Source organism: Cyanistes caeruleus, chromosome 7 (assembly GCF_971803275.1).
Source record: "Cyanistes caeruleus chromosome 7, bCyaCae1.hap1.1, whole genome shotgun sequence".
NCBI lineage: Eukaryota > Metazoa > Chordata > Aves > Passeriformes > Paridae > Cyanistes > Cyanistes caeruleus.
In genome coordinates, this window is record NC_141707.1 from 40,049,058 (window position 1) to 40,062,502 (window position 13,445).

A 13,445-nucleotide genomic window follows, 5' to 3' on the forward strand; every position below is an offset into this window, starting at 1 on the left:
AAAAGGCAAATACAAAACAGTGGGGATCTCTTCCTTTGGCGTGAAAACCTTGCTGTGCTGCAATGGAAACCGGGGCCAGGAAAATCTGTGTGTGCCCAGTAAAATACTGCAGAGTCCTAGCCCAGACTGGAGGGAGAATTCCATGGGAGGAGCAGCAGGGAAAGCAAAGTTATTCCCATGTGGAAAGGGGTGGAGAGATCACACAGCCCCTGCTTTGCTTTAATATCCTCTGGAATTAGTAACATCCCCCTCGAATTACAAAATCCATTCCAGCTCCTGCAATGTTAAAAATATGGAAATCCAGGAGGAAAAAGAGGTTCAGTGGGACTTCTGCATGAATTTCCACGTGGATGTGGCACTGGAAGTCCAACCAGGACAAGGTTCAGCTCCCAAGCAAATGATTTTCTTGCTGAATCCCCAACACACACACGAGGCAGCTGCACAACTGCTTGGCATTGAGTTGTGATTTCAGAATCAAATGCTCAGCAATTATTTCCTTCTATATGTTTGGTAAATTTATTTAAAACAACTCATTAGGTGTCTCAGCAATTTGGAAATTACTAGGTAGTTAGAACATGTTTTTTTCTTTGGGAATACTAATTGTTAGAAAATAGGGCAATTCTTCCAACATTTCCTGATCTCTTTTTTTTTCCCCCTGGATTTCAAATCTTGCAGTCTATCTCCTTTCTCCAGCTGCCTTCAGTTCAGCACAGATTGTGTTGCTACATTTAAGAAATGGAGTTTAAAAAAAATACTGGTAATATATATCTCTATTTACTGCCAAAATACTCCCATCTCTTTTGGTAATGTTCAAATGAACATGCAAGGCACAGGATTTTGCTTAGCTGGCATTGCAGGTACCCACAAAGCCTGAGGTAGTAGTTAGAGAATAGATGAGCTGCTCTGAACTTTTCCTTTTTCACAGGTTAAAAATTCAGATCTTCCTCCACAAAATAACACCCAAAGCACTTTTCCCGCAGGCTCAGAGCCAAGGGCAAGGTGAGGATCACAGCCACAGGGATGGCTACAGGCTCAGGTGGTTTTCACCCAACAAAATGTTCAAAATTTGAACACACAAACCTTTCAAATTCCATATTTTTGTTCAGCCATAAAGCAGCAAAGATCTGCCTGGGAATGCTCTGATCTGTGCTTTATTCCAAATGCAGGTTGTGAGACCTGGGACTGAATCAACACCTGAACACCTCCAGCCTGAATTTTGCTTCACTCCCTGCAGCTGGTCTCTCTTTTTCAGGAGAGCTATTCAGCAGTCCCAGGAGAGAAAAAAAAGGTGCTATTTTTCCATGATAAAAGGCACCAAACTAAAGCTGCAACGGCACAGAGACACTGCTTTATTTTTTCTAATTACTTCAGCTCTTGAAAGCACTGAATGATCTTCCCAAGGCTCTGGGGAAGCTGCTGCTGTTGGGTTTGATGAAACCTGATAATAAAAGTGCACCTGGTATCCGAAATGAGCTCTGCTGTGAGGAGGATGCTCTGTGTCTGTCCCACATAACATGCTGGGAAGTCAAGAATGTTCCATAAGTCTCCAGAAAAAAAAATAAAAAATTACAAATACTGCCCCCAAACTAAACTTAATCATCCTCCCAACTACACAGGCATCTGTGGCTGCCATATGTGGTCTGCCACAGCATTCCCTCAGACATGCAGGCTTCAGCCAGGAAGTGCTGGAATAACATGGTGTATTCCTGAACCACCCTCCAATCATCCTCCTGTGCTGCCTGCCATGGAGAGTTCCTGCTGACAGGGGTGGATCATTTCTTAAAAAATAAAAATAAAAATCACACCTCCATCTAGTTCCTTGTTACTGCAACAGGGATATTTAAGTTGGGATCTGCAAGGGGATGAGCTCCCATTTCTCCTCTTGCTTCCCTCTGTTCCAGTTTATCTCCATTTTCCTTTTGGTTTCATGCTTGCTTTGCTCTCCCTGGGGCTCTCCTGGCACCAGGTCACCTTTGGGAGCAGCAGGCTGACCTGTGCCAAGGGCCTGCTCATGTTCTGGCCTGGCACCACTCTCAGACACCACAGAATACAAAAATCCCAGACTGGTTTGGGTTGGGAGGGACTTAAATGCCATCCAGTGCCACCCCTGGATGGGCAGGGACACCTGCCACTGTCCCAGGCTGGCCTTGGGCACCGCCAGGATCCAGGGCAGCCACAGCTGCTCTGGGAATTCCAGCCCAGCCAGGAATTCCTTCCCAATATCCCATCCATCCCCAAGCCATTCCCTGTGGCCTGTCCCTCCATCCCTCATCCCCAGTCCCTCTCCCTCACTTTTATGATCCCTGGAAGGACACAGAGAGGTGTCCCCAAATCCTTCTCCTCTCCAGGCTGAACAAAAGAAAAAATTCAGTTTATTTTCCTGGGGGAGTGTTCAGCAGCACCCATTCAGTAGCTGAAATGATTTTTCAACTTCCCTACAAATAAAACCAGTCCATCTCTTTCAAACAAAATCAGGATACTTCAGTCCCCAAAGCAGGGATGTGCAGCACAAAAACCTTCAGGGTATTCTACATGTGAGGAATGAAGTGGAATTTTCCTCACTGTTGAGAAGATCCTTGCCACCTGTCTGCTTTCACTGCATGCTCTTCCTAATTCCAACAGCTAATTTAAAGAATATACATCTTTTTTTAAGGATTTTGATGATTACAGTGTCCTGATTTTCTTCTAGAGTGGTGTCACCACTTCCCACACCATCAGGCTTTACACAACCAAAATAACCCTGAATATTTATTTTACTTTTTTTTTTTTCCAACAGAAGTGCTTTAGAACGTCACAGAATCACAGAACCAGAAGACTGCCATCTCCAACAGAATTATAGGAAAATGACTTTGTTTAAAATGTTCACGCTGGGTGGTGAAAGGGAAGGAATTGTGACATGCTGGGAGGGCATTGTTGAAATGAATTTCACGCTGCTTAATTTAAGCCAAGCTTAATGGATGGAGTTTGGGCCTAGGCTGGGTATACTGTGTTATGTTATGGTTTTATTTCCTTCCAAAAGCTTCCAAACCAAGAGGTTTAGAAGCTGCTTTAAACACTGATAAATCAGGCTTACAAACATAGCATTTTATTTTATTTTACATTTTCTACTTTTTTTTTTGGTACTTTTTTTCCTTCTCTTTCCCAAGGAGCTGCCATGATCTCCGATTACTTTTCTTGCAGCAAATCAAACCACCTGCCCAAACCTCCAAGAAGCTCTTATGGATGGCTAGGAATATTTTAGGAGGAAAAAGCCCTAATTTTCCCAGTGCTGTGCAGGCTGTAAATAGCAACTCCTTCCCCTGAGCCCTTGCAATCGAAAAACTCGACGTGCTGAGAGCAAAATACAAGAGAAAAGACATTTTGCTGTCACCTGCTGAGGTAATATTTGAGCCACACTTTATGGTCCTTAATTGCTGTAATCAACCATGGAGCCCAAGGACTTTCTAGGACTTTGCTGCCCACTGGGAATTCACAGGGATAGGGCTGGGAATTCAGTGGGCTCAATTCCAGCAGCTCTGCCCAAATCCTGCAGCTCTGAGAGCACTCTGAGCTCACCTGCTCCCCCAGAACTGGTTGGGTTTTGGCATAAAATGGGGGGAAATATCCCCCACTGACAATTTTGTTGTTTCCATATCTGCTCCTACTCGGATATTGCTCCACACACTGAAAACAAAACACTGTTGGGAGAGGGACTTGTTGTTATCAGGTATTCCCAGGTGGTTTGTGAGAACCAACAAAACACAGGACAAACAATCCACTGTTATTTTGGGAAATGAGAAGCAGGAACAAATAAATAGCCAAGATTTAAAAAAAAAAAAAAAATCTGGGGATGCCACTGGCAAAACAATCTCTCTGTGTATTCCCTGTTGGGATAAATGGGAAGGTAGCAATGATAGGGGGAAATGCAAATGCAGGAGGAGGGAACAGCCAGAACTTTGTGCTGTATCTCAACTCCAGCCACCATAAATCTTTTTTTTCACATGGTGTGAACATATTTTCCCAAATTCTTATGACTATCTGGTCATCAGGGCCCTCAAACCCAACCTGTTCTGGGATTTGATGATTGACAGTAATTTAGAGAGTTAAATATTAAAAATTCAAAGATTTTTTTATTTTTATTTTTTAATAACTGCCTCCAGTTTTATCTTAAAATGGATTATTTATATCTTAGGAGGAACAATAGTTTAGTACTCGTTCTTGCTAGTGACCAACAAGCATTCCAATCAAGGGAAAAAAATCCTTTAGGAATCACTTTCTTACTCACAACCCCTTTGATCTGGCACAAGCAATAAATGAGAAAGACCCTGATAGTCTCATTCTGTGCAAAAATCTCCTTCTCCATCCAAGTTCTCACATGCACCAGTAAACACAAATCTTCAGGAGCAAACAGGACAACTTTAAACACTTGGGTATTGTTTTTTTTTGCTGAAAGAAGGTAAAAAAAAAAAAAAAAAGCCTTGTCAGAAGTGGAATCTGTCAATCTTGACAAGATTTAAAACCTTTAAAAAAGCTTTGCCCTTATTTTGGGATACTGTAGCAGAGCTCCAAAAGAAAATGTCAAAGGTTCTGCTGTTGGCCTATAAATCTGCACTGAAATGCAATCAAAAAGGCAGGGAATGGTCAAAGGAACAGAAAAGCATCCAGCAGGAGGAAGGAAACATTCCAAGATGAGCAGCCAGAGCACGAAAGTCCCAAGTAAGGAACTCATCCCAAAATTGGAGGGTGGTGGCTGATGCTACCCCGAGTGAGTTCCCCTGGCCAGGGAAGTGTCTCACTGACGTTGGATGCAAAGCCATTTCCAGAGAAAGAGAAGGATGAGGGGGAAGGATGTCAATCCAAAACTTGCCTGAACTTCAGCAAGTTCCCAAATTCCCTTTCTGCCCTGGGCTGAACAAAGCAAAGCCCCCAGCACCAAACTGCTGCTGGTGGCCAGAGCCCTCCCCTTGCACTGCAGCTGCTGGAGCAGAGATTTCCTGCAGGACAATGTGACACTGATCCAGGCACAGCAGGGATTGGGGATGGACACAGGCTGTGTGTCAGTGCATCCCTGGCACTCCATGCAGGAGACACACGGCCAGGAGAGCTCTGTGCTCCAGGATAATTCCCTGCAAGAGCTGCTGGCAGGAAGGAAAGGCTTCTGCTGAACTCCCATTTTTCTGGTGTGTTTTAGCATGAACTGTTTGTTATTTCCTCCTTGCCGTGCGTTTCCCGTGCCAGGAGCTCTGTCCCTGGGAGCCGGAGCGTCGATGGCTCCTGCGGGATCAGGGCTGTGTTCATCTGTGCACATCCCACTTCCCACAGCACACACCTGCAGGATGATCCAATTCCTACGCTGCTGTCCCTGCTCCTGCTCTGGAGCTCCTCCAGCTCCGTGTGCTGCCCTGCCAGAGCAGCTCCCCGCCGTGCCTGGCATCCCCATCCCTGTGCAGCACCTCCAGCAGCACCTTCCATGTGTGATCATCCCCCTGAGCCAGGGCTCCCACCAAGGGATGAGCCTCCCAAACCTTCCTGAGACAGGGAGGGGACGGTGTTCCTGCCCTGATCTTCCATGGACACAAGGACAAAGTGAGGTTTGGGCACCTTCCATCCCCAAAGGAGGATTTTTCCCCAGCCCCACCAATGGCACACAGCAGAGGGAAAGTCCAAAATCCTGATTTCCTTGGAGGCACAGCTCATATACCTCCTCTCCAGGAGGTCCGCCCAGAGAAGCCGTGGCTGCCCCATCCCCGGCAGCCTGCAAGGTTCTGCAGAGCTTGGAGTGGAAGGTGACCCTGCCCACGGCACGGGGTGGAAGGAGAAGAGCTCTGAGGTCCCTTCCCAGCCAGGCTGTTCTATGATTCCTGCATTCCTGTACATCTTTTCCAGCAGGGAAGAGCAGAGTGAGCACAGAGCATCACAGGCACAGCCGGGATTGGAGCCGGCTCCTGTTGACATTTGTGCCTCCATCTCTCTCGAGCTGCCCTGACACATCCCCTTCCCCACCTCTGTGCCAGGCACGCTGCTGACATCCCCAAACTAGTTAAGGGACATCAATAAATGAGAGGAAAAACGTGCTGAGCCTCGGGGAGGAGGGGCTGCTCCTCCTCCCCAGCAGTGCTGTCCGTGCAGCCTGGCCAGCTCCCCGGGATGTGCCGGCAGGAAAACCAGAGAGCACCAGGATGAAACTCATTCCTCCCCTCTGGCAGCACCATTACAATTCCAGGCACAGAGGGACTCTGGAAGAGAAAGGAGCGGAAAAAAAAGAACGCAAATCCCTCCCAGAGAGCCTCAGCTCTCCAGAGATTGCAGCAGGACCCGCTGCAGCAGCCACTTGGGAGAACACTTTGCTCGCTGCCTTCCTGAAATGCTGTGATGGGGGAGAGCTGCTTCAGCTCCCAGCTGCTGGAAGTGGCTTTTTCTCCTTTTTTTTTTTATATTTTTGCAACTAATGCAGCAACTGCACTTGGGTGAAAAGGCAAAGGGAGGAATTATTTAACAGCTGAAAGGAACGTGCAGCCATCAGGACTTTTGGGCTGCACTTTAATGAAATACATCAGTGCAGCTCCTCTGAAACCTACATTTCATTTCAGATTTAAAGGAACGTGTGCTTCTGGTTTTAGATTGGTTTGAAAATGTTCAGCAAAAGCAGCCTGTAAAAGCTGTGATGCCTTTGGAGATCTCTTCACTGATCTGCTCTCAGCAAAACAACACTGCAGTGTTTGTATTTATTTGTGCTGTTGTGGCTGTTACTCTGAGGATACAACTGGGATTTCTTTACCTGTATGAGATCAGACCATCCAGAAGAAAGGCAGACAAGCTTTATGAATAATTACATGTTGTTGTGGAATGTAAAACGTTCGATTCCGATACCAAAGAGATCTCATACATCTTTTATAAATTAAATTCTTGCTTGTGAAGGAAGACACAAAATATCTGTGCAAAGTCACGTCCCTTTGAAGGCATCTTCCCCCTCAGCAGGTACCCCCTGCACGCAGAGAACCTGAAAAAGAAATCACAGGAAGCTTCCTCCTGCAGACAACACAGAGGCTGTGGAACCTGATGGGTTTGTGTGTTATATCTGAGCACTGCTGAGAGGAATTGTGGCTGTGCTATGTCTGCAAGTGTACAGGGCCAGGTTGGACACAGCTCTGGAATAGTGGGAGATGTCCCTGCCCATGGAATGGATGGGATTTAAGGTCCCTTTCAACCCAAACCAATCTAGGATTCCAAGGAAGGCAACAAAATGGAAAAATTCCTATGTGAAATATTCAGTACAGAGTAGTGAAGCTAAACATCTAACAAGGTGATTAAGAGTTCTAACAGACAAAACACCTTCAGCACTAAAGGACATCCAATGGCAAGTCTGAAAGCCTAAGGCCTCCAAACAACTTCTACATATCCAGCACCAGTGCCTGAATTCTCAATGTGTAATGGGAAATATTCCAGCTCTGATTCCTCTCCTCCCAGCCTCCCACTCACGCTGGATGTTTACATTGATCTATTAAAGGGAAATATCACTTAATGCATTCCTGAAATGAATCCACTCCAGGCAGAACACAGGAGCTACTCAGCAATGTACTCCTGCACTTCCTACCACTCTGCTCCTTGGGGCAGCGAGTGAAAATCAACAGACAGCTGTAATTAGCATGGAAAAACCAGGGAGGCAAAGTATAACTCATTTGTCTGTTTTTCCATCTGTCAATACCCCCTTCATTCTCCAATAGGAGATCGATAACAAGTGCAGAGCTACAGCATTCCTGGTTTCAATTCCAGCATTCCTGGTTTCAATTCCAGCATTCCTGGATGCAAAAGCATCTTGAGAACATTTTAACCACAACAAGCACCACGGTGGGGATCTACTTCTCTTACTTGTCAGAAACTTTGGAAATAAGTACACTTTGAAGTAGTTTTGCCCACTCTTCTTGTCCCAACAGAGGCTTCAGTGGCACGTTTCACTTCAAGTAATGTTGGTTACAGAACATGAGCTGGCAGCTTGGTTGTGTCCCACACCGGAGAAACATTCCCTGAATCCAGCTGGAGCCTCGTGGGCAGGTGAGAACAGCCACAGCCTGCAGAATCCCACCTCCTTCCCCAGCGTGGTGTCCCTTGGACACGGATTTCTGTGGGATCTGTCACCCCTGGAGCGTGGCAGCTTTGTTCCTGAGCTTTATCACACAGTTCAGGATGGAGCCCTGGGTGCCAGGAGCTGCTGGGAGGCCAAGCTGCCACTGGATTTTTTTCCTTGGTGAGATTTTCCAGTTATGTGGCATAATATTGAAACATCCCTGCTTCAAGTATGATGTTGGGGCTTGTTTTGTCAGGACCTGATGAGCTCACCACTAATTGTCCTGGAACATAAAATTTTATCACGGTATCTCATGACCTATATATCACAGATTAACTGCTGATTTGTCAGAACACATCATTTTCCCATGCAAGAGAGAGATTCTTCAGGGAATCCACCAACCACAGTGGGAATGGGGGTTAAAATATTGCCAAGAATTTGTGCATGGAAAGGAAACTTTTATAAAGCAGCAGCACAGGGGAGTAACCATTAGAGACATGATTTTATTCTTACTCTAAGAGATCACTGAAATAAAGTTTGAACTGTTAGGCCAGGGGTATTCAGGTTGTACCTGGCTCTGTGAACAGGAAAAGGGACAGGGAGAATCCTTGGCCACCCCATCCTGGAGCCTGTCCCATGAGGGCTGAGGGTTTGTTTCTGGCCATAAAAGACATTGCTATTAAAAACTAAATCCTCCAGCCTCCTCCACACCGAGAGCACCCAGCACAGCTCCTACAGCAACACTTTTCCCAGGGAAACAGGACATTTCTGCCAATGCAAATTCTGCAATTTAAACTCCCAGTGCCATCACTGACTGTGATGCCACTCTACCAAGGACACACAGCCCCTGGGAGTTAGCAGAAAGCACAAATGAGCTGAGCAGAGTCCATTTGAGGGAAATGTCCCAGCACAGGGAAAAACCAAGGGAGGGCTCACAGGGAAAATGTATTTGGTATAAGCAGAATTCTCTCAGAATAGAAAGGCTTGTGAAGTTTTATATGAAGCATTAGCAGCTCGCTCAAACACACACTTCACCACTCCAGTACTCAGCACGATGATAGGGAGTGGTTTTTCCTCATCATTTCTCCCTTGTTGCTGTAATAAATCAAATCCCTGCCAGGCTGCATTTCCCAGGCTGGTGAAGCAGCACAACCAAAGAGCTCCATTCCTGTAACTTATGGAGCCTTTGTCCTATGTGAGTTTTTAGGGAAAGAAAACCCAAACCAACTAAATCAGAAAAGCAGCCCCTCGTCCTCCTGTCCCAGGGTTTTCTTCCTCTCCCCTGCCCTTGTGAAAATCAAAATCCTCCTGAGGAGCAGAGCAGAGCCTTTAGCCACCACTGCCCTTTCTGAGTCCTTTCCTCAGGACACTTCAAACCCCTTCTGACAATTCTTTAGGGAGAACCAGAAAAAGCAGATTTACACCCTGTGTTGTGCATTCACAAAGTCAGGCACCCCTGGCCTCCTCCAGCTCTCCGTGCTGGTGGAAAAGCTTGGCTGACTCGGGACACTGGAATATCCTCCAAATCAAAAATCCAGTTTGTTTGATGCTCACTGTGCTCCACATATTGCACCTGAATGGATATTTATGCTGAGGTATGGAAAGAAGGAAAGGACATGGCAAAAGAAGTCGCTGTAGAACTGAAACCAGTTCACTGCTGGCATGAAAACCAGTGCCAAAGCACTGTGGAAAAATACAAACCAGGAGCTGAGGAGAGGCTGCAAGCAAATCCTGACACCACCTGCGATCCCTACGGAACTCAGCACTCCTCCAGCTAAGTGACATTTTGGAATTAATTACTGGATTCCAAATGACCATGAGCAGTTGTCCTGTTTGTAAAGCAATCTGCATTTGGGTAAAGTGCTGATTTGGAAAATCAGGCTCTCCTATCTCTATACAAAAGCATGCTCCAAGGGAAAACATCCAACATCTCAGAGTCTCCCAAGCAAAGAATGTTTTTGGGAGACAGGGAAGCAAGCCATGTCATCAACAAATCCTAGGTTAAGCTTGTCCCCTTGTTATTTATTATATCTATGATGTGCTCCTTCAGCACTGAGAGCCACGCTCCTCCCTCCCATGCCCTTGAGCCCAGGGAGAGCTGCTTCCACTTCCCAGCAGCAGCATTTCCTTAAGCCCTGGGCAATTTGGAGAGCAATCTGCAATCCAGGAGCAGCACAGTGCTGAGAGGGCCCTGTGGTTTTGGCTGCACTCCACAGCCAGCCAGGAGTTGAGCAGAAGGAATCCAAAAGCAGGATAAAGCCACAGTCAATCCCACACCTTTAGTGCTCCAGGTGAACTCAGAGTTTTAGCAACCACACCCTGGCTCACTGGCTGAGCTCTGACCTGCAGCTGGAACTGAAAACACAGAATTAAAATTATCTATTTCTGTTACCTGTTCCTCATTATGTTTCTCCTTTAGATGACTCAAAGCTTTTCTCTCTTTTTTTTTTCCTTTTCCATTTCAATGTATTTCTGGTATAAAAAAAGCACCTCTATGGAAACAGCAAGCAGCAATTTATAAAAGTGACTTATGATTCCCACTGAGTGTTTTATTTGACTACTATACTATCAAATCACAATGTGGCATTTAACAAACAGAAGATCTGAGTCAGACAGAAAACCATCCTCACAAGGGCACAAAACAAAGCAAGCATAGCTAATGCTGTAGTAGTAGAACTTTGGATATTTTAGGAGGAAAACCTAAGCAAAACCATCCAGCAAATCCCCAAATAAACCACCTTCCAACCCCCTCAGGCAGCCCTTTCCACACAAGATAAATATTGGGCAGCTGATGATTCATTAGTCAAGGCAGTCTATTAAGGGCTAATAGAAATGAAAACAGATTTGAAACTGTCAAAAACACACAAAAGCTTTGACCATCTAAAAGCCAAATTTCAGTGAGAATTCAGGAGACATGATGGGCAGAGGATAATCTCTTTTTGTCAGAAAATATTGATTATTGTCCCAATTAAGGCAGGGTTTAGCAACATTTGAGACTAAAAATCCTACATAAACAAGCAGCATGTAAGGAGGTGGTGAGGCAAAAGATCCTGCATGCCTAGGTCCTGACATCACTCAGCCTTTCTGGATTAAACAATTAGAAACTAATTGAAATGAGCAAATTAAGAACAGTGAAGCTCAAAGAAAAGCCGAGTGTCTCCAGCAAACCACTGCAAACATTTCTCCCGGCTCACATTGCCATCCATGGTCAAAATCCTTCCCTGGGAGGGTGCCCAGAGAAGCTGTGGCTGCTGCATCTCTGGAAATGTTCAAATCCAGGCTGGACAGGGCTCGGATACAGGATACAACCTGGGATACGGGAAGGTGTCCCTGCCTGCAAAATCCATCAAGACACATAAAAACAGCATCAGATCTCGACTACCAACCCTCAGCTCGACAATCTCAGAGGTGCCCTGTGCACATGATACACCCAATAACCCCTGAAACCTTTCTAGCCAACCCCACTGCAAGTCCCAGGCTTTATTTGGCAGCTGGATAAAGCTTCTGCTTGGTCTCAGCTGCCTGTTGTACAAAGGTGTTCTACAGAACGAGCTGGGTGTTGCAAAACCCAGCACACCATCACTGAAGAGACAGCATGAAAAACCCTCCTAAATACACATTTTGATTGTTACTCAACCCACAACAACTGAGACATACAGAGCAAGCAAAGCACACCTTTCCTCCCCCTTCCTTCAGCCATCAGAGAGGCACCAGACACAAATCCAACCAATATTTGGATATGAACTTCCCTACCAGGGTTTGTTTTTCTCTAATCACTTCTCCTGCTTGGGCAGCACAGGGAGATCTTCTTGTCTCAGGTGCCATGAGAAAAGTGCACTCTGGAGCAGAAGGAATGACAGGTTTGAGGAATAATGTCACTGAAAAAGCAGGGGAGTACAGTGTCCTCAAAACACCGTGCTGACCATTCACATGGTGAATGGAATGTGTTTTCCCATCATTCCCATGACTTTTTCCTAAAAATTCTCAGCAATGCTCTCAAAGAATTGTATGGGGTAACTTGGAGACAAACCCTGGAATAATGCAGCACCACACACAGCCCTGCTCATGGCCTTTTTTATGGCAAACTGGGACCAGCAATTACCAGGGTTGATCTCACTGGTTCTTAGCCCCTATAAACACCAAAGGACCTTCAGAATCTAAAATACCATTGTGGGCATGAATCCCAACACAGGAGTTTGTCTGACTCTTGGTGACAAAGTCTGAACTTGCACATCACCCTGGCTTACACAGCAGAACAACAAAGTCCTGCTTCCCTGGAGAACTGGTGCCAGCTGTAGGAGGGAGGCTGTGGATGCAGGGATGGGAACTGCCAAGGGATGCCAGGCAGGGTTAGAGATGGGTCAAAGAGCTAAACAGAGGTCTGGGAAAGAAGGTGCATCTATGGCTCAGGAGAGGAGGATATGCTGGGGAAAGAGAAAATAAGTAAAAGCATTTACTAAAAAAAAAAAAAATCTACAACAGGGATACACAGAGCAAGCAAAGCCACCTTTCCATCTCCTTTAGGGGTCAGAGGCACCACATGGAAATCCAATCAATACCTCAGGAGGAGCTTCCCTACCAAAATCCCAGGTGGAAGATAAAGGCATGAGAGGAACGGAGCCAGTGCCAGCCCTGTGCCTTTTTAAACAGCTGGGACAGGAGGAGGCAGAGCTGCCCTGCCTGGGAGGCACTGGATGATCAAGGGAAAAGGCATGGGGCTGGCACTGGCTCCTGGGGCCAGCACTGGGTCCCAGGGCTGGCACTGGATCCCAGGGCAGGCACCAGATCACACTGACCCCTTGCCCAGCCCCACACTGACCCTTTGCCCAGCCCCACACTCACCCCTTGCCCAGCCCCACACTGATCCCAGCCCCACACTGATCCCAGCCCCACACTGATCCCAGCCCCACACTGACCCCTTACCCAGCCCCACACTGACCCCACTCCAGCCACCCCCTGCTCACTCCCTGCCTGATGCAGAGCTGAGCTGAACTTCCCTATCCCAGCCCTTCCCAGATAAGCCACTGAAGCACCCCAGATAAAGCTTCTCACGTGCTGACAGGCCTTGAACTGGCACCCTGAGAGGTGAGGAAAGGTGTTTCACATGCTCAGGTGTTGTTCTGAGGGGATAAAAATAAGCAAACAACCTAAAAGGGGCTGTTCTGGCAGTTCTGCGGGTGCAAAACACTGACCTGAGGCAGATTTTATTCCTGGGGCTGGGATGGACTCTGTATCACAGGGTATTTGTTGTTTACTCCTGTAGATCATTTTTTAATTAAATGTTGCCTTAATGGAAATGTAATTTTATAGAAGAAAAAAGTGATTTCTTATGGGAAGGCTTCACTGAAGTTTGTTTCTGAAAAAGGTGGAGTCTTTCCCAAAATCAAAGAGAAACTCTGGA

The 13,445-nt window shown here is 46.3% G+C and overlaps 1 protein-coding gene and 1 long non-coding RNA gene across 6 annotated transcripts in view; one reads left to right on the forward strand and one right to left on the reverse strand.

Moving 5' to 3' along the window:
- Window positions 1-13,445, reverse strand: part of CACNB4 (calcium voltage-gated channel auxiliary subunit beta 4) — a 77,406-nt gene that overhangs the window by 29,158 nt on the left and 34,803 nt on the right. The gene's annotated exons all lie outside the window — the stretch shown is intronic.
- On the forward strand, window positions 41-1,472 carry LOC111932374 (uncharacterized). The gene is made up of 3 exons (XR_002866112.2): window positions 41-87; window positions 926-999; window positions 1,167-1,472. It is a non-coding gene; the product is annotated as an uncharacterized LOC111932374 (long non-coding RNA).